Source organism: Rhipicephalus microplus, chromosome 6 (genome assembly GCF_043290135.1).
Source record: "Rhipicephalus microplus isolate Deutch F79 chromosome 6, USDA_Rmic, whole genome shotgun sequence".
Classification (NCBI taxonomy): Eukaryota; Metazoa; Arthropoda; class Arachnida; order Ixodida; family Ixodidae; genus Rhipicephalus; species Rhipicephalus microplus.
Window position 1 is genome coordinate 6420722 of NC_134705.1, and position 24925 is coordinate 6445646.

The following is a 24925-nucleotide window of genomic DNA, read 5'->3' on the forward strand; positions in this document are numbered from 1 at the left end:
TGTGCAGCCAGCGAAGTGACCTTTGCATTAGTTGCCGGGCCCAACCCAATTGTTCCAACAAGCCGAAGGCACATGATTCTCCCCATCGAAAAATAAGCGCGCCCAGGCGCGCAAGCATCTACCCCCAGCCCCCCGCCTCCCACACACACACACACATTCACGGGGCAAAGTACGCGTGGGAGATAAGTGCGCGTCAGCGCATCATGACGAGCTGGACGGCTTTTTCTTTCTTGAGTTTTCATATATATAGATACATATACATATACGATAAATGATGGCAGTGGCCGCGACAGCAGAAAGCCAGCACAGACTGTCCATATAATTGAAACAAAGAGCCGTCAGACCTCCTTTGCACGGAGTGCAGATGCGATAGCATCACCCCGTGTGGCAGGCCTGCCATCGATTGTTACTAAAGCAGAGAGGAACGTGCCACCTATCTTCAAAAAGCAGAAAGGAACTAGGAACTCGGGAGGGTGTGTTATGAACCTCAGGTGTGATCATGGGCACTCGCGCTAATTCAGCGGACATTAAAGACAGCTGCTATACCCTTCATTCTCGTACCCTCAATGCGAACAGACTGTTGGTATTGCATTCATTGCTAAGAGCCTAAGTGAAACTAACTAACAGTATCTTTTGCACAGGCATCCCATAACTCAGATGAGCGGTTTTTGCACTGTCAGCCATCACTCTGATAGCCGAAGTGGTTTTTGCACGGTCAGTCACCTAAACGCAAAGCAGAGGTTATAGTAGCACAGAAAGTTTACAAGCATGTCTCATTAGGCCTCGAGATAGGGCTTGCGAATGCGCCCATCAAGGGATGCAGCTTTCCCCCCCCCCCCCCCCCCCCGCACCCAAAAAAAAACACGAAGCAATAAATGCAGAGACGTGATGTTTCATTTTTTTTATATATCAGCAATTGACCTAGGAAAGCGAGAGGAAGATGTGTAACAAGACGTATCTGCTTCACCGTGGGCCTTCCGACCGCAGAGCCACCAGCGATAGCTTCCCTATTGAAAGCTGCGCGTATTAAAACTGAATTCCGGCTGCTACGACCTGAAGCATGCTTTTATTAGTGAGATGACATGAAAAAAAGCATCACTTTGAATACGAACCGTAGCAATTTCAAGTTCGAAATGGCAGAGTGTTTTAGAAGCTTTTACCATGACAGTGATTACAAACACAGATGTACTGGTAGAAGGAACTCCGAAAATGAACTTCTGAATGAAGATCCATGAATAAAGTGTATTAAAAAAAAAAAAAGTCAATGCCTTTCCATCGTGCACGTGTTCTTCTGTGGATGCGAAGCGTGGGAAATTAGATCCCGATATCAAGAAGTCCACCAACGAATCACCGCCACAGTGTCACGCACTGTTTGGACTAGACATCACGAGCCGCTGTGGAGAGCGCGTTTCACTGTTGAGCAGACTTGCACAGCAGAAGTTGCGTGGGCACCAAACATAGCATCATGGATTACTTAGGACGCATGCGTGGCCGCTTTTATTTCAGCTGAATAATTATAGGCATGCGATTGTGACTTTGGTGGCCCCGAGAACGATATGCACATGCTTTGACGCGCCGGCATGGCTATTCGCAACTTGCAGGTACCGTAGCGCCGCTGTGCAGTGGTGGCCGGAAGCTCAGATGATTGAAGTTTTGCAGCTGCTTCAAACGGCAGTTGTTGCTGCTGGTCTTCCCACGTTTGTGGTCATATTGCAACGTTGTGAACGGCCTCGATATTACCAGAACCCTTTGAGTTCTTGAAGTTAAATGCAAAGCAGAAAAAAAAAAAAGAAAAATCCGACTGATTGCAAGCCTCAATGCTCACAGCCTATATACACTGTGAGGAAAAGTAAGTCTCCTGATCAAATTAGCACCCGAAAAAGGCATGAGTGGTTAAGATGGTTAAATTTAACAGGCAAATAACCAAGGCCCTTAAATGTATGCCACACACGTTTGGTGTACGAGTACAGCAACTTCCAGATTTGCAGTTTTCGCACTTAAATCGTCTGATCGACACGGTCGCTGTACAAACAGCACCAGAACTAAATTAGGAATGCGTTCCACCTCCAGAAAAGAATGAAAGGACCGATTTCAAAACGTTCATCACATCATTACATATCTGAGGCATCTGCAAGGCGCCTCCATGGATCTGCAGCAATTATTGTTCGTTCTTACTTGCTGATGGCACTTTTTTTTGTCGTTTCTGCTCCGTACCATGCTATCTGTCGTACTTCTCAAAACAACGGAACATGGAATAGCAATGAGAACGTCCCCTCTTATATGTGAAAATTGTATAATACCACTGGTTTCATTCATTCTGCTTGCCAAATTCATTTTCTTGATATTTTGCTGTTATTTTAGTCAAAAAAGCTCCTTAAAATAATATTACCGGTTATATGACATGGTACTTGTGCTTTGGCATCGAAAAACAACTTTTTTCGTCAGCTCACTCTGCTTCATGCTTTTAGGTGAGCTGGACAAGCTTTGCGCAGAGTACAATGCAAGCAAAACTGTAAGACAAAGTGCGTCTTGGGAAATGTTTCTGACACTAATGAGAAATTTGTATTGAGACTCTCAATACTTTTGCAACATGACATGAGGCGTTGCGCGCAATTATGCACAACACTTGGTGAAGAGCATACAAGTGTGCCTTATTTGCAATTTTGCACAAATTTATCTACCCCATATGCTACCCAGCATTTATTTACTTAATAGACTATGCTAGTGTTCCCCTACTTTCTCAAAAAGATAAATCAAAGGGCCACCGAAGCGCTAAAAATTGCAATCTTAGCCAAAAGAATATTTTCCGGTACCATCTCTTTCGGGGCGATCATCTCAACGACAGCCATGTTGGATGTACAGTCGTGCCACCTATAAGTCGTGAAAGTTGCGAATTGCTGGCGACAGATGCTCCAATAAAATAAATGGGAAATAAAACCAAACTTTGGCACAGTTTGGCGCAATTTTCATTGGTATTATCAGGATGGCGCAGTAAGTCTGATTTGGCGCACTTAGGCACAGGAGTGAGATCACACAATTTATAAATAATTCATTACTACTACGCGACGGGATTGTGACTTTATTCATGCCTTGACCAGCGTGTCTTATTCGTCAAAGCATTTTACCCTCCCATTCTGTAGAGGGTGCATATAAGTGGAAACTGACTAGTCGCACCCTCATGATGATGTAAGGAGTTGGAGAATATAAAGTGAGGCTTCTTGGAACACAACTTCCGAGCATGTGTTGTCTCTTTTGAAACGCAGCACTTACCCTTCCCAGCAGAGCGTTTCGACATGGTGTAAGAAGTGGGATCCTGCCAATAAAATGTCAATAAAAACAAGTTCGCTTGAACAAGAGAACCCGTAAGCCATGGATGACCCCGGACTTGCTCAACAAAATTAAACATAAAAATGAACTATCACAAACTCCTTGTGAATAAAAATTCTGACATTTTAAAAGAATATAAAGTATACAGAAATAGATTAAATAAGGAAATCAGCAAGCGCAGACAGCACTACATACATACTGAAATAGAAACCAGTGCAGATAAGACTCACACCTTATGGACGAAGCTGAACTTATTTTTGAACCGTGGTACAACACGGGCAAGTGTGGAGAACCTGACTATAAATGGGCGGGCAAGTGTGGAGAGCCTGACTATAAATGGGCGCAGCTTATCAGGAGCTGAACTTGCAAATATATTCAATGACCACTTAGTTAATAATACGCATAATTACACGCTAGTGATTTTATTCAATTTCTACCAGATCCAAATTCATCCTCCATATTTTTTTGGCCTGTACTGGACGAAGATGTTTATTCCATTTTATCGAAACTTAAAAATACATCATTTCATGATGTTGATGGTATGCAGATTAGACCCATTAAATATGCGCTAGATATTCTTGTTCCTTATATCACTCACATATTCAATCTCTGTTTTTCAAGTGCAACGTTTCCCAAAAGAATGCAAACAGCAAAAGTCAGTGTTTTGTTTAAAAAAGGCGACAATAATGACATTCAAAACTACAGACCCATATCTATCCTTCCGGTGTTTTCGAAAGGTTTAGAGAAGCTTATGCACCATCAACTGTACCAATTCTTAGAAAAACACAACGTGATTTCCCCAACTCTGTTTGGTTTCAGGAAACATCGATCTACGGAAATGGCATTATTAGAACAAAAAGAGTACATATTATCTGAATTTGAAAACAAACGTGCTGTTCTCAATATGTTTGTTGATTTTAGTAAAGCCTTCGACAACATTCAGCATCCCACGTTGTTTGAAAAGTTGCAGTGCTATGGAATTCGTGGTCATGCACTAGACCTAGTGAAAAGTTACCTTAAATATTGCAAACAGGTGGTTGAAATAGATGAAAAATTCTCAGAGCTGAAGCCTATTACTAAGAGTGTGCCTCATGGAAGCATCCTTGGAACCCTTCTTTTTATAGCCTATATAAATTATTTAACTCGTAATTATCCGGATGCTAAATACGTCATATACCGATGATGTCAGTATGTTTGTTTCAACTGAAAATAGTATCACGCTTGAGGAAAAAATGAACCATTTTCTTGTGAAACTAAAGCTTTTATATATTTTGTAGTGGGGAATTCGCAAGGCACTGACTAGTGGGACCATCTCTCTCGGAGTGCGAAGCGCGTGTGTGTGCACGAGCTGTAGACGCTGGACTGCTCGAGCATTTCTGTCCGTACCGGCTGCCTGCCTACTACCTGCCTGGCGATTGCGTGGGCGTTAAACAAGTTTCGCCCCTATTTGTACGGCCAAACTTTTGACGTGGTAGCAGACCATCACGCGCTCTGTTGGTTGGCTTCACTGAAAGATCCTTCTGGTCGCCTCGGACGTTGGGCACTACGCCTCCAGAAATTCGACATACGCGTCGTCTACCGATCGGGGCGAAAGCACTCCGACGCAGATGCACTTTAACAATCACCCGTGAAATCTGATGGTACGGAAATATCAGCCCTTGACCTTCCTCTCTCCTCCGTCAGTGTCAGACATGTCATCCGAACAGCGGAAAGACCCTTGGATTGTCTCGCTCTTGAATATGCTTTCTGACACATCAACTTCCGGTTACCCGCGTGCTCTTCGCCGCCAAGCAACGCATTTCGCCATACGAGATGGCCTGTTATACCGTCGCAACTATCAAGTGGTGGGTCGTAAATGGCTGCTAGTCATACCCAGCCATATGCGCTCTGATATCTGCGAATATTTTCATGCTGAGCCGCAACACGCACACGCCGGTGCGCTAAAGACGTATGAACGGATCCGCCAACGTTACTACTGGCGGGATATGTATACGTTTGTACGCAAACACATTCGCTCATGTTCCCTGTGTCAGCAGCGCAAGACATTCCCTCATTCACCCGGTCAACTGCAGCCTTTACCATGTCCTGCACGCCCATTTGACCGTGTTGGGATTGACCTATACGGCCCGCTACCGTGCTCTGTTGGTGGTAATCGATGGGTGATTGTGGCTGCCGACCATCTGACAAGGTACGCCGAAACGGCAGCGCTACCTTCGGCTGGTGCTCGTGACGTTGCAACCTTCATCTTGCATCGGTTTGTTCTTCGTCATGGTGCACCACGGGAGCTCCTGAGTGACAGGGGCCGTGTATTCTTGTCCGAAGTTCTGCAGCAGCTCTTGCATTCATGCCGCACGGTACACCGCACATGAACAGCCTACCACCCTCAGACGAATGGCCTAACGGAACGTTTCAATAGAACCCTCAAAGACATGCTCGCTATGTATATTGATTCGGACCACCCAAATTGGGACGTTGTCCTTCCTTTCGTGATGTATGCCTACAATACGGCGATTCAATCAACAACGGGCTTTTCTCCATTTTTTCTTTTATATGGTCGTGACCCATGCAGCACACTTGATACAATTCTGCCATACAATCCTGATGCTTCCAAGTTCAGCCCAGTTTCTGAAATGGCAGAACATGCCGAAGAGTGTCGTCAGCTTGCACGGTCCTTCACAGCCGATAATCAAGCCCTCCAAAAAGATCGCCACGACCGTGATCTTGTTCAGGACACATTCCCCGCCGGTTCTCTCGTGTGGCTCCGACTGCCTTTCCACTCTCCTGGACTGACTCCCAAGTTTGCACCGAAGTATACGGGCCCTTACCGCGTCATACACCACCCTTCTTCTGTCACCTATGTGATTGAACCGCTCAAGCCATCCACGGACAAGCGCCGCCTTGGTCGTGAGACGGTCCACGTCAGTCGCCTCAAGCCCTGCTACGACCCTCCTGTTCTCTCGTCACCTTGAGTCGCCAGGATGGCTCGTCTTCGTCACCGGGGTATTGTAGTGGGGAATTCGCAAGGCACTGACTAGTGGGACCATCTCTCTCGGAGTGCGAAGCGCGTGTGTGTGCACGAGCTGTAGACACTGGACTGCTCGAGCATTTCTGTCCGTACCGGCTGCCTGCCTACTACCTGGCGTCGCTATTAAACTCCCTTGCAATTTATTTATTATTTATTTATTTATCTATTTGGTGTTTTTGTTATTGTTGTTGACTTCACATTGCTGATTGTTTGCCACTGCTGTCGCGCTAAAAGGTAGCTGTGGGCCTTTGTCAAGCTGCCTCTTTTAGAGAGCAGCTTTTACCTGCAGCTGTCCTTCATCAAACTATTGATGAAAAATACACATTATTATTATTATTATCTTGAGACCTCAAGTTCTGCTGCTCCCCAGGGCACCAGCGTTTTTCTTCGCTCTCCACCGCAGTTCAACTTCGACAACACAGTCAGGGGCTAGCATGGATTCAACAGTTCGAAGACTTCTCCTTGCTCCACTGCATGCGGCCTTAAGCTCGCATTTTCTTGTCCTCTCTCATGACTGACACGGAAGCTTATGCCTCATATAACGCAGTCACAAAGAAAAATTCAACAGATGCTTTGTTCACCTGGTCAATGAATTCTACGGGTCCAACCAGTTTTACTAACGCAACCAACTGCCCGGCGAGACTGTTGACGCGTCCTACACTGTGCTCAAAAACATGGTCAAGAAATCCAACTACCGTCTTATGCTGGAAGATTGTCTCGTGCACAAGTGTTTTGTCGTGGGTCTACTGGATTCCCGCCTGCTGGACCAGCTCTGCCGCATCTCGCACCTCGCTCTTCAAGATGCGCTGACTCAAGGAAATACAAGCCCGGAGTTTGCAAGTAGATCTTTTCAACATAGACGCTGTTGGAAAAAAGCATGCCAGTGCCTGCAGCTCAGGCCCCTCTCACACTCCTCCCATCCAGAGGCCGACCAGTATCGGGTCTCATTGAATGCTATCAGCGACTTCTGTGGTTCCTCAACACACTCTTGCTAAGATTGCCCGGCCAAGAAAGCTGTATGCAACTTATGCCACAATAAAGGACACTGAGCGGCAGTTTTCCATTCAAGAAAGAAGCGTCTCAGCGACATTCAACTTCTCGCAATAAATGCCTCCCACGAACTTCGCTTAAAAGTAGACTCGGGTACCAACGTGTCTGTTGTTCCTACAATCTTCGAGGGGTGTCCAGCTTTGCTTGACTTGCAATAATCCCATCTGCGGATGCTAAGCTCTTATGGACCAATCGGAGCTGTTTTACAAGACCAACCTAACAGCGAAAGACGTCCAATCGCTTTTGCATCAAGAGCTCTCACCAGTGCAGAGCATAAATACAGGCAAATTTAACGGGAAGCTCCGGCTGCTGCGTGGACTGTCCAAAAATTCGATGAGTTCTTGCTCAGTTTGTCACTGAGACTGATCACTAACCACTTGTCGAACTGCTTGGTTCAGCTGACCTCGATGTCATGCCTCCAAGGGTACAACATTTCCGGATACGACTGCTTCCGTACAAGTTCTCCATCAGCTATGCGCCAGGCAAATGCCTAGCCACGGTGGACACTGTCCATAAACCCTCAAGTCTCACTTCAAGTTTCAGCAAACAACGTGGAACTCTTCATATCCCAAGTACTTGCAGCTCTTACCTCTAGTTTGGCAGGTCATCTGAATAACTTAAAAACCCAGCAGGCTTTGAATGGAGAGTGTACTACCCTGATAGAATACCGTACTAGAGGCTGACCTAGACATGATCGGTTACCCCTTAACACGACTCCTTTTTGGAAATATCGCAGCAACGTCCATGTCTGTGAAAGCTAGTTAATGATGGGTGAAAGGCTTATTGTACCAAATGTTTTGCACAAGAACATGTTAGAATTACTGCACGATGGCCATCAAGGCATCAGCCAGTGTTTGGCTGAAGCCAGAAGTTCGCTCGGTGGCCTGACATCACTATCCAACTCAAGACAGCCATATCCTGGTTTCGCTCTTGACCTACTAGTAGAATCCAGCTGGCTCATCCTCTACTCAACACCAAGACTCCCTCCTCACCTTAGGACCAAGTCGCCATAGATTTATTTCATGTGGATGGTGAAGATTTTTTGCTGGTAGTGAACTACCGCTCTAGATAACCAGAAGTTATTTCACTGCCACTTCATCGAATGATGCGGTCATTCTCGCAACGAAAAGCATTTTGCACTACATGGCAATCCAGATACCGTGATCAACGACAATGAGCCACAGTTTGCTTGTACAGCATTTCAGAACTTTGTCGAGGTATACGGATTTCAGCACATCACAGGTAGCCCCCCCGTTATCTGCAATCGAACAGGGAGGTTAAAGTGCATGGTTCGCACTATTAGGTCCTGCTCAGAGTCCTGCTCAAAGGCCATGCTCTGATGTTGCGCAGATGCCCAACAGTATCCTAGTGAGGAATCGTCGATATCTTGTCCCAAGCGTCAGTTCCTCGTCCGTATTATGCACTCCCTCATCCGCTTCATCCAAGACACCCTCGCCCATACAACAGGCATGAATGTTCATGAATGTACTGCTGAATCTCCAGGCCTGATGTCAGATGCTCCAGTCAACACCGACCAGTCAGGACGTTTTAACTGGCCAGTCTGCGACGGAGAACAAGCTGCGTGAAAGTACCGCAGTTCCTGGGTCTCCTGGTGTTCGATACTCGCAATGTGGAAGATGTTTGAAAAATCCACACAGACTGAGGCCTTGTGACTGATTTGTGCATGTCTGTTGGGTACATTCCTGCTTTGGAAGGAAGCTGTAGAGGGTAACATACTAGTCACACCCTCATGGTGATGTAGGATGTTGGAGAGAATGAAGTGGAGCTCTTTGGAGCTTGACTTCCGAGCGTGCAGTCTCTCTTGTGAAGCGCTGCTCTTACCCTTCCCAGCGGAGCATCTCGACACCCTCCCATTCTAATTTTGGTTCATGCCAAGTTAAGGGGGTGAGCACGAGAGCCCCACGATGTAAGCAGCTACATAGATATGCAGACAGACGCGAGAAGTACTAGCAGTACGCAAAGAAATGCTTCGCATTTAAGATTTGTTACATATCTCACAGGCTAAAGACACTGGGAAGTAGATATGACGTAGATTTTGTTTTCATGGCTGCTGACTTTTCTTTCTTTGATACAACTCAAAAACAAATCGGTGATTGCCGTGTTTATAGGGTCCTTTTTAGCTGCGACCACTTCTAAGTAGCTGCTGTATTTACCAGGGTTCATCGGTAACCAGACGGCTTACCTTTCAACTTTGCTGTGAGTGTAAGTAGATACAGGTGAATACACAGGAATTAAAGAACATGTTTATAGATTGGCAATAATGGTGGCGCATGCGCCTTAGTCGGTGATTAGCTTGCATGAAGAACAAATGAAATGCCTCAACAGTATCTGTCACGTAGGCCCGCACGAGTGTTGGATTGCTAGGTGTGCATGGACGTACATGAGCAGCTTCGTGGCTGGTTTTTTATCTGTCGTCCTGTATAGTGTCTTGATTTATTTCTAGTGTCCGTGTCTTTTAAAATGAATGCTTACCAATTAGCATGGCTCTCTGTTATTCTGGGCCCATTTTAGTTTTTAATAGGTGTATTGTGCGGTTTAAAAGTGATTTTCAACTATTTCCACATTAAATACAACCTTGATTTTTTTTCATGAATGTAAGCAAGCTAAACACTGCCCTTTTCGTTACTGCCCTTTTTAATGCATCCCTCAAAAGTGGTGTGATATTGGCCGATTGGCATACAGCTCATGTTGTGGCAATTTTTAAAAAAGGTGACCGCCATTCCTTAACAAACTACCATCCTGTTTCTATCACTAGTAGTTGCTATAAAATGTTAGAGCATGTTGCTACCAATTATGTTCACACATTTTTATTGAAAAATAATATTTTCTCGTTATATCGCCACGGTTTCCAAAAAAATATGTTTACGTTAACTCAGCTTGGTCTACGGCACATGAATTCGCATGGGTTTTAAATATATCTGGGCAGACTGATGTGTTTTTTTTTTTTTTAGATTTTAGTAAGGCCTTTTACAAGGTGCCTAATGGAAAACTTTTGTTTAAGTTTGAAAATATTGGGCTACCTTCGGGAATTGTAAAGTGGATTCATGCGTATTTAAAAAACCGAAGTCAATTTGTTAAGGTCAGGGGTTGTGTTTCTTCTCTACGTGCTTCTTCCGGTGTGCCACAAGGTAGTGTGTTAGGCCCCTTATTATTCTTGATTTTTTTTTTATGATTTAGTTGATTTTGTACATAAGGACATATCTATTCGATTATTTGTAGACGATTGTGTTGTTTTAAAGAAATATGTTGTGTAAACAACCACCTGTTACTTCAGCAATCTCTTCAAGTAGAGATGAATGGCGCCAAAAGTGGGGCATGGCACTTAATAGTGACAAACAAGTCTCCCGAGGATAACAAGAAAATACACTCCAAGCCTTTACACTTATTGTCTCTGCAATAGCCCTCTCAAAGAAGTAGAAAAACACAAGTACCTAGGAGTCACCTTGAAGTCACTTACATGGTCAGACCATATTGCAAGCATATGCACAGCTGCACTTAGGAAACTGCGGTTTCTTAAAAGGAAACTTAAATGTTCCATGAAGGAGACCAGGTTATTGGCATACAACATTTCTATTAGATTAAAGCTTGAATACGCCTCGGTTGTTTGGGGCCCTCAATGTAAAAAATATGTTGTCATACTTGAAAAACTTCAACGGAAAATGGTCAGATTTATTTTTAGCAAATATAAAAGACATGATTCGCCAACACAAATTATGCAGCCTAATGACATCCAAACATTGTGATGTCGAAGGAAAATTAACCGGTTAACGTTTCTGCACAAAATTCTTTCTAGTAAATAAAAAAAAGTTACAATAAGTTTGCCCAGCAGTGTGACACGTCTATCTTCCAGAAAAGCAAGACATAAGCATAAATATTCACTGGCGCCTGTTTTTGCTCATACTACTGCTTTCAAAAAAAAGCTTTTTCTCTGGGACTATTGCTGACTGGAACCAATAAGTGCTTTTCAATCCGAAGCTTTATTTGTCTAGTTAAGCTTTGATATGAATATGGCGTGTTGGCAATAAGGCGTGTCGACACGGGGTCAATCGAGGCAGTCAACGTTGAGCGTCTAGCAACAGCTCCCGGGGTTTTATTCTCATCTTTCTCTAAGAACTACCGCTGCGTGGTTGTTTTTCAAGATTTTCCGGGGATGACAGTCGGGACCGACAAATATATTGACCGCTGCCGGCTTTCCTGAAAACGACGCACAAGAACGTCGACATAAAACAGGCCCACCAGTCATCGCACCCGCGCACGTCAGCAGTTCAATGAACTTACGCTCATCAATGAACGTTCCGAGTGTTAAACGAAAACAAAATAAAAAAGAAAACAGCAGTTTGCTTTTACAGCGAGTTGCGCCAAACACTGCCACTCAAAATACACTGTCAGTAAATTAGGGGTATATTCCAGAACTGGCGACAATGCTTGAGCAACGTTGGCCCGAGTTGCAGCCAACGGGATCTAGCGTCACATGTGTGACGCTAGTTTCACTTGCGACCTGTGACACCAACGAACGAGCTCTAAGTGAAAGAATGTTTTTCGGTGAATGCCCGTCCTCAACCAGTGCTTACCTGCGCCGACATTTCGTAGATGTTTTCAGTAGGTCACACAACGACGAAAACTCGGGGCCAACTCTGTCGCCACCAAATGTAGAATTTGTCTTCTCTTCCACTACGTAGTGCCGAGAATGAACTAGAGCGTCAGTTCATGGCACAAGCAAAGCCACGCGACCCAAACAGCAAGTGGCCTCTGTTACACGCCGGCAAAACTAGTAGTAAAAGCAAAACAAGTGTTCTGTGGCAAAACTATAACCCGCAAATGAACAGAGTTGGTAGATTGTCCTAATCCCTTTTGGCAAAGGGCAGGCGCACGCAGCGCCACAGGACAAAATGTTGTGCGCTCTAACGCGCACCCATACTAGCCACCCTACCCATACCACGGTGACCCATACACACACACACACGCACATCACTACGGTTGGATGGATGCACGGAGAAAGAAACCTTCTCTTCCTCCGTGAATGGATGGATGAATGTGGCTGTACATAGAGGTGTGCGCCGACTGGTCGGCGCGCTGCCGCTGAGAGTTTTCGCCGCGCCGTCACCGCCGACGCGAACTGGTCGGCGCGCCGCCGCCGACGTTTTTCATCGGCGCAATCGGCGCGCTATTTATGCACCAGTACCAAATTTTCACAGATTTGTCTTTTTCTTTTTCATCTTGATTTATAGCTTCGTTTCACATTCATGTAGCCAGTAAAAAACAGGCTTCTTAGTTATCTTCATCCAGCTTTAGAGATCGAGAGTACCACTATGAACGGCGGCACAAGTTCGGCGGCCGCTGCATGAAGTGACATATTGGACAAATTGACAAAAAATAAATGTAACAGTTACAGTAATGCATAGACGCTGCAATCTGAGGCTTAAAATCAATTTTTGCTGGTTCTCTATGTCGCAATTAGCAATGATTTTGGTCATACAGCGTTGAATAGGGGAGACCCGCTCAAGTTTGCCCGGCGAGACCAGCGCTTGCCTTTCCCCTGCCAGAAAAAGCGCATAACAGTAGCACGGCCGCTGGATCAAAGCGCACAGGGTGCGGACTGCTGCGTGCGCCCGAAACAGCGGGAGAGGCCGAGTTCATTCTCCTGCCGCCGCGGCGTCACCGATCAAGGACAATGAAAAGCGGCGGAGTAGCGGTGCGCGCGCGAATTCCCGGGATGTTTTAACTCGCGACTCTTCGTGCTGCAAGCGGACACTTTGAATTTGATATCCTCTCAGCGCTTTGTTCCACCCTACTACGGGACCCATTCCCTTGTTACAAATGGTTTGTCGCTACTAAGGGAGACGGAGTGGCCTCGACTAAGCCATCCCGCCCCTGCGACAGTCAGCTTTAAATTCATGCTTATCACAAGTTTGCCCCGTCCTCAGGCCACATGATCAATACACGTATTTTATATTATTTTACAAAAGGACTTGAAAGAACTTTCAGACCCCTTTTACGGCATTTAACTATAGCACAACGTTTTAGCTTCTCGTTAAAATCACTTTTGAATAAAGGCCATGATTTTACGTTTGCCTTTGTCCGCTGGCGCGACGGTGGATTACATAACCTTCAATTCATTCCAGAGTATTTCAGGAGCTATAATAACTCTAAATTAGCATCCGTCTGCATATTTCCAGTTCGAAGACTGTTGAGTGTGAAATTGTTTTCTTTGCTGGGCATGTGGAAATAATGAAAATGCCGGGTATTATGCTTACAATGAAACGTGCGTTTATTAACTGGAGCTCTACAATCTCTAAAAGATCAGTATATTTTCTAATACAGCAGAACAATTTTGCCTGCATTTCAAGGTAAAAAAATGGACGTGCCATGGTCCTCCATTTTTTCCTGCTGGAGAACTGCTGGTCCTCCAACCAGCAGTTCTCCCTCCAGAAAGAAGGAGAACTGCTGGTTCGCATATTATAGTTAGCATTCGAAGAAGGCGAAAGTGAAGTGAACATTGTTTACGACTGGCTGGCGCGCTAGCGATGCGTTCGAAAGAATGCAGCAAATAATGCAAAGATTAAAAATAACCGTCCTTACCTTCTCCTCACATGCACGCGCGATGTAACCGGCCAGGTATACTAGGGGTGCTAGTTGGAGGTCATTCGGCACAGCAAGCCAAACATTTAATACTTCTAGCTCATAGGAAAGCCGCTGAGCACCGAGGACGACCGCAAGTGGCACGGCCGCGGTGTTGCCTTCTTGGGGTTTGAGTTTCAGAGGTGCATTTGTTTCGGAGCTATGGGTAGTGTTTCCACTCTTAGCAGCTTGGAGGATTCCAACCTGGGGAAAAAAGTGCGTAGGTTACATGGGTGTGCTCTCCAACGGGCACCAAATATACCTTTAACAGCTTTTCGGCTGTGAGGACCGCGGTTCTTGCATCAACTCTATCGTTGCCTCCGTTAAACGGTCGAAAGCAACTGAAGAGGGACTCCACGGGGCCGCTGTTCAAGGCGCGGGTCAAGACGTAGCGAAAGCTGGAAAAAAGTTTGTTTGATACCTAAGTCAATACACATATACGTAACTGCGATAAAAAATATGAAGGTGAAAAAAGAAAAACGTACTTGTTGTCTAAGAGATGTTGAATCAATTCACGAGGCCACAGTTGACCTCATCGTCATTATCGTTGCCCCGCATGTTTCTTTCGTCATTTTCTTTTTTGTTTTGCCACCAGAAAGCTGAATCTCCTCGATGTACGTGATTAAGTCTACTTCAAGCCACAAAAAGACGGTCGTCGTCGATCAAGTAGAATGGTTCTTCCCTTTGACCGCGTGGCTTCACAGCGCCAATATTGTGAAGGTCATACCACTTCGACACCATTTTTATGAAGGTGATGGTGGGCAAACAGTCCTGAAATTCTTTCGCATCAGGGTGGCATTGCGGGTTTTCTTGTAGGAACTCAAGCGTTGCTATTACGACTGGGGAGAAAACTTGCGTAGCCCTTGACACTTTCATCTTTTCTAAGTTGTTCGGTTCAACGTGTGACTGTGTTAGGAACCTCACTGCCTTTACGAGTAGCTGTGACTGAATGCTGAGTAGCTTCTTCAAGTACAGTCCACCTTGAATTACATTATCTCGGTCCATCATCTCTCTTTCCACAAGATTATTTCTGAGGTTCTTGATGAGGTGATTCGGATCAAAAGACAAAAAAAAGAGGATCACCTTGTCGCAATGGATGTGGCACTACATGCGGAAGCATTCCGTCCTCGGAAAGGCTTTTGAAGAGCGCAACATTTGACTGGTGATTGCCGGTAACAATCCTCGTTACACGGAAACCCACATCTTCGACTGCCTTTATGACATTCATTGTCATAGAACGAAGTTGCTCACTCCTGAGGCACCGGGTAAAGAAGTACCCAACTGTTATTACATAGGCAGTTAATAGCCCTCGCAGGACGAAGCACAACAACCTGTTCGCCACTTCAGGCGTTGAACATGACTGCTGCTCAGGACCCATGTCAACGAGACCGAAAACCTTATCAAGTTGGCGATCGTACATAACTTTCTGCTGTATCGCCATTTCATCGATGATTAGGGAGCAGAAAATTTCTTGTTCGACTTGTAGCGCTTGAAACTCTGCGCGGAGGCGTTCTGTTATGAGCGATGTGACGCCTATATCGCCTGTTGAGTGCCCGATGTACTTCTGTAGTGTGGCACGACAAGGCAACTTGAACAGGCCTCTTGTTCTCACATACCCGTAACCTTTGTTGGAGCACGCTTTCCAGAAGACGCACTCCCTTAGAATTGATTCAGTGTACGCTGGCTTCTTGGAAGCGAAATTCGACACTTGATTCTTGATAAATTCGGTGGTTTTATGGCCTTCGTCTGCGGCTCTTAGTACACTAAAAAAAAAAAAACAGGCGATTTCTTTGTTGCTTTCGAAAGCTTGAAGCCGTTCACGAACCGTATCGTGCTGGCTTTGGAGCGTCTGCAGTGACTTATTGAGGCGGGAAATTTTCCGCTGCAGGCGGTTTGTCGTTTTCTTCGCATCCTCTATCATCCGCTTAAGGTCAAGGTCTGTTTGAGACATTTTATCTGTACATGAACTGGTTTGGCACATACTATCAGCAGGCAATGAACAGTCCCACGTTCCGTCCGAAGACCCGCTTGGTGCAACATGTTCTTGATCTCCGAAGAGATCAGGCTCGACATCTTCATGCCTGCTTTCATCTGGGCCATTTCGTGCACTCATTTTCACGCAAGCTGATGAACCACCATCTGGTACTTCTCTTCGAGGCCACTTTCTTATCCTTGGAGCCCTTGGCTTTTGCATATAGGACGGGTAATTAGGGAACACCGTCGGGATAGCAGTTGGCAGGAGCATTCGCAGTTTGGTGCCTTTCTTATAGTCATTTTCGGTCAAGTGAAGAGAACAAACCGAAGAGCGGTCACTAGGTACCCCCTCGTTTCTTTTCCGCCAGATCCCTGCCGGGAGATGTTGGTGAGCCAAGCTTGTCGTCGTTCAGCGCTCGATGGAAATTCATGGTAGCTCAAACCGGGATTTTTCTTTGCGTTCGACGCGCACAGTGGAACACAGCAGTTTTTGGCACACTAACTGGCCACTCTAACTACCTAGCTGGACTGTGAGGCAGATCGCATCAAGCTGAACACGACTATATTTGTTTGGAGCATGTAACCACATTTTGCAGCGAGAAATTGGCGCGAAAATGCCGCGTTCGCCGTAGCGCGCCCGCGCGTCTCTTCGGTGTGTTCCCTACTACTAGCGCCCCCCGCGAAACTTGCGGCTGCAACTGTCAACAACGCTCGTCCTCCCTCGCCAATGCGCGGCGGCTACACGCAGCTAGAGGCAACGTTACTAGACTAGGTTCAGTTGCCAAACTCTCCGCCGACGCCGTGCTTCGCCGGTGTCTCCACTTTCAGTTTGTCCGAAAGATGGCGGGAGCGTTCCATTGAGATCCAGCTTTCTCAGCTGCTGCGCCTGCTAGGCGCTATACGGGCGCCGAATTAGCGCGTTTCTTCACGCGTAACCAGATGGAAAACTACAAAAACATCACTGCAACACATCCTAGCCACTGAAGCTCCTTTTATACTTGTATCAAAGCATGCAGCGCGACATGCTTTCGAGTAACGAGTTCGAAGCTGCCGAAAACCATCTGTCGTTTCGCTGCTTTTGCGCATGCCCTGCTTTTTTTACTATCCGAAAATGCGCCGTTGAGAGAGAACGCACATGCTGCATTAGTATTGCGTCCGATTCATGCGGAAATAAGAGGTGGTATCCCTGCCCGTAGTCATGACGCGGGGGGGGGGGGGGGCGTTTTATCTACCGGCGATGGTAGGATTCGTTTAGTTCCCAGCGGCGTCTTCGGCCATCTGGGCTAGTGACACAAGGCCTGCGTAAGCGGGTCTGTGCTGAGCAGCGCGGCCTCCCACTGCTTCTCATTCGTGATTTGGAATAAAATGGCTAATAGTCTATAGGGGTTTTTCTTTGCAGGGCCAAATCACATGCAATGTAAACGCTTATTCATGCATCTTGGCAGGCACAGAATGACCACTGCAATTAGCAATTTAGCACGAATTAAAAGTTAACAAGGTAAACATCTTTCGTTCAGCGGTTTATTCATAAATGCACTGGTCTTCCATTTCAGACCACACTGATCAACAGTACTGTACAAGATGTTTTAGCAAACCGGTCCACAACACTGAATAACAAACTGGTCCAGGAAAGCAACATCCCAGCAATTGTTTGCATTGCTGCAGTCCAGAGAAAGCACATTTTTTCAAACAGGTATTCACAAAAGCTTAGCACGCTTCCTGGCAACTTTAACTTGGACACTTGTGTCTTTGTGTTGCCGTAGGAACCTTGCATAAAAATGCATGCGGGTGACCAGGTAAAACTTCATGATGCGTGCAGAGAGCTCTTCAGAATGAACACCACATCCGACTTGTGCAAGGCTGTGTCCTTGTGTCAAATCTTTGACAATGCACCAAAACAGGTCTCCAAACACTACGTTGTCCCTTGTTCTTTCCGTTATGGCGCTCTCAACATCCGTAAGAAGTGACGTCAAATCTTTTGATGGCAGCTGGAGGGCACCCGGAACAAAAGACCGCATCTCTGTCAGAACGGCTGCAGATGGTACGTCATTAGTAGCAAGAAGAGTAGCCTTACAGTCCCCGCAGCTTGAAAACTTTTCTGCTTTCTTCACTACGTATCCTGCCAGGTAGTACAGAGCAGCATCGTGTGGAGTTGGTCGACCATAGTCGTGCTGGTTTGCATCCTCTTCTGGCAGCTTCTCCAACACAATGCTGTGCATGAGCTGTCCGAGCTTGTCTTCTCGCTCCTTCTTCTGATGAAGGACTTCCAGCCTCTTTGAGCTCAGGCTCTCCTCCATGGTGACGAGAACAGGATCCGCATCGCCAGTGCAATTTCCTTTTGTCGCCATCTTTAAAGGAGTGTACAGGCTCAAAAGCCTGAATATTTGGCCGAAATGTACTATCGTAGGGTGATCTTCGTCACCACCAAACGACCTCACGACTCCAAAAAAGCGCTGGGGAGAAAAAAAAAACTGTCAGTGTGAAGAGCAAAACAAGGAATGCAAAATTACATCAAAATGAATCCTAAAAATACCTACTTCCAATGGGTCCTGGTTCAATTTTGCAGTCAGCACATATCTCACATCCTTGTCAAGAAGCAGGGTGATTATGTCCAGAACTGACATCAACGTGACTCGCAGAGATTCCGTCGTCAACTGAGATGCAAACAGCTTTGTGTTTTTTTCAATGCTGTTCTTTTCGGTCTCATTCAGCATGACCAGGAAGTCTTCTATCACCTGTAGCATGGCAGACAAATGCCCCCTTTAATATATTCGACTCATAGTATAACACAATAAGCATAAGGAAGCCCATTACCTTGATCTTGGGCGAGTTCTTACGGATGCCGGTAGCAGGGTGCTTGGCGTTAAGGACATCAAATAGGTCGTTAACCTGCATCGTGAACATTTCAGTTCCCTCACTGTCCTTTAAGCCTGGCTCACGCTGCTCTCTGTAAAACTTCATCCCAATGGCGACGCTCCTGCTGAATAACTGAAACAAAGGTTTAAAAAATCCAGTATTTGCATTTAGAAAACTTGAATAAAAACTAAATGTACGACACCGGTTAGGTACCTGTGTCGCAAGTCTGACATTCATCTTTTCCAGCTTGCTTGGCTTGACGTGCGAAGATGTGAACTTCGGAACAATCTTGAGGTGGCTGTCCTTTTCAGCTTCGTACAGGTGCACATAGTGTTGAAAGTTTATGCAGTTGGTGCCAGCCTGGTAAAAAACAGCAAGAAAGGCATAAGTAAATTTCATGTAGGCTATTTGAGCAATCCCGTTTGAATTACCTTTGCATATGTGTGTGTCAGGAGATGGTTTCTCACACACTTTATGATGTGGGGTACATCACATAGGAAATGAAGAAACCATCCGTCTTCAAGCGTCGGGTGAGGAATCTTGTTGACAGGGTGGTGCAACTTTCCAGATATGCCAAGATGTGTCCACATTGATCGGTTGTTGCCTGCACCATCACTAACAACACCCAGAACTGTTGCACCATGGCGCTCAAGTTGCAGCACCGACTCCACAACAATCTTGGCCAACACAGCCCCAGGAGCTGCCCCCCTAGTGGCGAAACTGGCAATAGGCTGAACCCAATTGTGAAACAAAGGGATGAACATCAGTACAAGGGCATGGTCAGCCAAGGTGGCCTTGCTTTTCTCTCCGGTGTTTTCAAACTCCACAAAGCCATCAAACTTGTACGTGGATTTGTTGAAGTCCACTCCCTCTCTCAGCTTGATTTCATCCAGCACGAGCGTACCACACTTCTCAACATCACGCTTGCTTGAAAAGAATGCCTCGAGCGCTTTCAGGACCACTTGATTGTAACCATACTCACAGGGTACACCTGAAAGCACCTGGTTAAGTCGACTTGTAGTTGGTAAGGGAAGCAAATTCATCTTGCGTATCAAATTGTAGGCTTTGGGGCTTGAAATGTGGAGAAGAAGGCAGTTCAGCACCCAACTTCTGGTGTATCGCACACCCTGTGGTCCCTTTGCTTCCATTTGTTTCAGAGACATCTTGAATGCTAGTTGTTGAAGAGGCGGAAGTGACATTAGATGCTCATTGATTGATGAGGATCTTTCGCTTGTCAATTTCTCTTTTAGTGCTGCCATATTCTTCATGAAAGACACTCTTGCAGCAGCTGCCCTGATGGCTTTCTTTTGAAGGTTTTTCACCTTTTTCTGTTTGCACACCTGCCTTTTTTGCTTGTGAGAATTCTTTTTCAAAAGCCTGTTTTTTTCATTGCGGCAGAATGAACACGTTGACTGCTTAGCTAGTGCCTGGCATCTGAGTGAAAAACCAGTGCTGCTTTGCACGTCGTATCCGGAGCATGCATGAAGGCTGTGCACTTTGTTTATCAGGTCACTAAGATCTAGCATGGCCTTAATGCTGACGCTCAGAAAAGCCTTCGCCTCGCGGCCTCTCGCACTTGCAGTTGCCACTCCGTCATTGCTTACAACGACGCACTTTTCGATTTGCGGCGCCTTATTTGCGGAGGTCAGTGTGAAAAATGCCGCAAACTTACCGCTGCCGTTTTCCTCAGTGATTCTTTGCCACGATGGTGGTAGCTCAACGCATTCCATTTCAGCAAACGACGGCGCGGATGGCTCGGGCATATCGTCTACCACGACATCGGCAGGAATTGTGCTGCAAGAAGCTTGTGACTGTGGTGATGCTGTTCCTTGGTCAGCGTTTCCATTGCTTTCTCGCTGCCGTTTCCGCCTCTTCTCCGCTGGCTTTGACAAGTACGAGGGCAAGTTCGGGAAGACTTTAGGAAGGGCACCCTCGACGAGACTCCACTTACCCCTCGGGATGTCAACAGTTTCTCCGTTGATCACGTGCACGTACGTTTTGCGAATGTCCTGATCGTGAAAGTGGATGGAGCATACCCTAGACTTTGTTGTGAGGTCTTTGTCTGCGCGGGGTATCGCCCTGTTCCAAGCTGCGTGAAGTCGCTCGTCGCTGGGAGCGGAGAAGAAATGCCGGACCGACGGGCTAGTGTCGTTCCGGTACCCGCTTGTACAGCCAGGTACGCAACACGTCGGCATGATTTGGTCGGCTTAGGGGCACCCACAGTCACCCACAGCACTGCATCGAACAAGGCAATCGATACGTTCAGGCAAACACATCGGTCTGAAAACGCGCACCACATAAAATCACCCGGCGACTGTCCGGCGACTGCCCAAACTGGCTGCGCAGCGCGGCTGGCGAGGCGAAATCCGTGGAGCCGGTTGCGACTGCAGCGCCAGTGGGAGCAGTATCGGTGGCCGTTCCGCGCAACGCAACGAAGTTTGTAAACTGAACCTATTCTAGTAACGTTGCGACAAGCCCATGCATGACTGGCAGCGAGAAGCTTTCGTCGTCTGCGTCGGTGTTTTCGTGCGTGAGATAACAGGTGAGGCACGTTTTCAAGCGAAGCTTGTTGAATGACATGTTGTTGGTCTTGTTCGGTCATTTTTTGTTTCAGAAAACGGTTACACCTGTGCGAATAAGACACCATGAAACAAACATAGAAAGATGCACACACACACGTTGCGCTTCGTGTGTGCGAGTTTGTTTCTTACGTGGCGTCTCATTCACGCAGTTGTAACCTTTTTCTGAAGCTTGTAAGGACTGGAAGGTTCGCTAAAAAGAAAGTTTGTGGCTCTATGCGGTGGCTAGACGGGAACATTGTGCAACGTATGCAGTATAGCAAAGGCGGCACGGCGTCAAGCCGAGGCGACGCGTGCTGCGTCTGCCACGGACGCGAGCCACGGACGCGAGGCTGAGCATAGCTGGGCAGCTAGGTCATAGGCTCGGTGGCTCGGTGCAAAATATTGAGAAGCGTTCGCTGGGCCTCGCATGCTTCACGACACGTTTCCCGAAGGCTCGCAACACGAATAATTCTTGGTGTGCCGGAGGCAAATCTGGACTAGCCAAGTGGCCATTATCTTCGTTTCTTCGCTAGCCTTGTGCCACTAGTGCAAGCTGCCCACAAATTTTTTTGACGTTTCCAATATACTTTTGCCGCACAAATTTTAACTACGATTTTTCTTCCCAATGTACTGTGCTGATACTGCGTACGCACGAAGGTGTTCTAAAGTTCCCAGGCCGCGATACCATTGCATTACAAGGGATAGCGGCCTGGAAACTTCTGAAGATCTTTGTACGTGGTCTTGACGTATATCTTTGTAAGTCAGAGTTTTATGGGTCAGAGATGTATCACTGGTTTTCTATTGTGCATCGATTAGCTAATCATTCAAAGGGGTTTGTTGGTTCTGCAGGCCGCTCGCAAGATTGTTCCGACAGCACTGTCTAAGGCACCGAACAAGCTTCACAAGACCCTCCAGAAGATGTCTCCGCCAACAGCTCCACGTCTGAGTGCCCTAGAGAAAATGGTGACTATGCTTTTATTGCAGCTGTTTTTAATGTGATATTTTATGTTTAGGACATTCTGAGGAAACTATCCTCCAAAGGACACTACGTGTGCACTTACAAAATGTAAGGGTGGGCTCTCAGTGATTTTAATTTTTTTTTTGTGCATTGTCAACATTGTGAATGGTTTGTTTTTAGGTAGTGGAATCGAAAACTTTGCACCACAGAAAGTTGTGCACCTTGGGTCTGAAAGAGCGAGGAAAGTGCTCGTATGGGATTAGTTGTTCTTCGCTTTTACATCCATTTTTTTGTTTATTGCAGTGCGTTCCTGTGTGCCAGCGACAATGTCTCCATCAATGAAGTACAAGCAAACCATTAAACATCTGCAAGCCAAAGTAGCAGCACAGTGGAAAACTATCAAAAGACTGCGGAGACAGCCTCACCAAACTAACCACTCATTCGTTGCATACATTGTTTTGGTTACCCGCTATGAGGAGTAGGGACACTGTGTATTCGCTCGAAGTGATTTGCATTACCTTAAAAAGAGTGTTGGGTATCCTGTCTGTATTTTTGTAGCAAATGCGGGCGAACTGTACACTTTACTGTGGGTCGCTTGGTCACTGTGTATGCTTTATTTCTTCAGCTCAAGTAATATATCGATAACAAAACCGCTTGTTGAAATGTCTTCGAGCGGGTAAGGAACACAGTATGAAGTGGGCACAGTTCACGTTATCACGCTTTTTGTATTTTAGCTTCTCATCAACCTCCTCATCTCACCCACCAAAATTTTCAAAAGAATACCCAAACTTGTAGCGTTTGACGGGGCTGCGGACGCTGCCATTTTATTTTTATATAGCTTGTGAGTGATAACGTACGATGTAGAGCCTTTGTGAAAAATAATGAGCCAAAGTGGTTTCCTTCTGCTGTTTATTAGCCCTGTAATACCGCTCTTGTAACAACAATTAAGGTCCACAATTCTGGATAAGTGATGACTACAATCTATTTTAGCTCGCAAGCGTCACAGCAACACCCAGGCGCAAATCACTTGGGATCTTAAGTTTTTGATGATAAGAAGAGCCACAAGACCTGCCAGTGTTTAGCATAAAGTTTGTCTTTCACGTAGTGAGCAAGCTGCAAAGCCCTACCTTTCTGAGGACAAGCAGGCATCAATTCTGCTTTTTTTTTTCATTTTGGGCTAGCTGTTCTTAAGGACAGCCAGCACACTTCAGCTTTGCCTTTCTGCTATATTGTGTCGTGTGGTTTCTGTGCACTCTTTTTTCTATGCATTATTTTGGTTAACCCCAGGCGTGATTCGCGACTTCATTGCTGTGTATATGTCACTTCTTCCTTCTTCAGCATTGCGCGCTGTGTTTTTGCCATAGATCCTTACTTACCCACGGGCCCGGTGTGTCATACTTCACCAGCTTCTCGGCTTCTGCCAACTCTAGCAATGTGTGCGTTGTCTGTGTTCTCTCTGTATTTGTTACAATATTTGTTACAATTTATTTGTAAGGCGAGATGCATTTGTTGTCTACCTTTGTCATATTGTGCTTTTTTATATTCTCAGACTCTACCTTGCCTTTGAATAAAACATTGCGGATAGGTGGTGGTGGTGTTGCAGCAGGCGGGGTTAGCCTGGCCTGCATGGCCGGCAATTGTTCCGCCTGAGCATCTCCTTAATTTGGAAAATGTCACCACGTGTCAGACAGCCCAGTGTCTCGCAGGAAGACCAACAAAGTTCGTTGCACGTTCCTCCTAGTTGCCGCGGGTCCTTCAGGAAAGATGATGTCATCAACTGTCCGGTGCCTATGACAGCCTTTTCGCAAGGTGCGGATCATCGCTGCTCTTTGCGCATCAAACTGTGGGCAAAGCCAAATGAAATGTTCAATATCCCCGATGTCACCACAGAAGGCACAGAACGGGGAAGCGTATCTCCCAGTCTTGAATGACCAGGCCGGGGTGTATGCGGAGCCGGTTCTAATGCGGTACAACAGCGTCGCTTCTTCACGAGAAAGTCCATGAATTACACATGCTTGGTGTGGAAACCTGTAGATCGCCTTGAAATGATTGCGTATCACATCTTTGTTGTTCTGGTACGTCTTGGGAGTTCTTACTTTTGGCAACGATGTACGTGCTTCGCATGCAAGGGCATCAGCCTTTTCATTGCCCTCAATGCCAACGTGGGATGGGATCCACTGGAACTTTATATTAAAACTCTTGCCATTTAGGTGTTTGATTAGTGCCAGAGATTGCCTGGTGAACTTTTCTTGAGGTAGGCCACGATGCAGTCTTTGTAGCGCCGATTTGGAGTCCGTCAGCACTACAACATCTCGTGCAGAAAAGGATCGCAGTTTTCGCAAAGCCGCCGTAATTGCAGCGCTTTCTACCGTTGTGGACGAAACCACGCGATCCAGGCGGCCCGACCATGACACGCCCAGGCTGGGTATGCAGAAAGCCGCTGCGCAGCTATCAGTCTGTGTGCACACTGATCCGTCGGTGTACACTTGTAGGTGGCAACGGTACATGGTGCTCAAGTGGTCCAGCGCAAGAAAT

At 46.3% G+C, this 24925-nt stretch overlaps 1 long non-coding RNA gene across 1 annotated transcript; it reads left to right on the top strand.

Moving 5' to 3' along the window:
- The first annotated feature begins 21336 nt into the window (after window positions 1–21336).
- Window positions 21337–24473, top strand: LOC142764732 (uncharacterized). Its single transcript, XR_012883840.1, has 3 exons — window positions 21337–21413; window positions 22282–22395; window positions 22694–24473. It is a non-coding gene; the product is annotated as an uncharacterized LOC142764732 (long non-coding RNA).
- The last annotated feature ends 452 nt before the right edge of the window (window positions 24474–24925 follow it).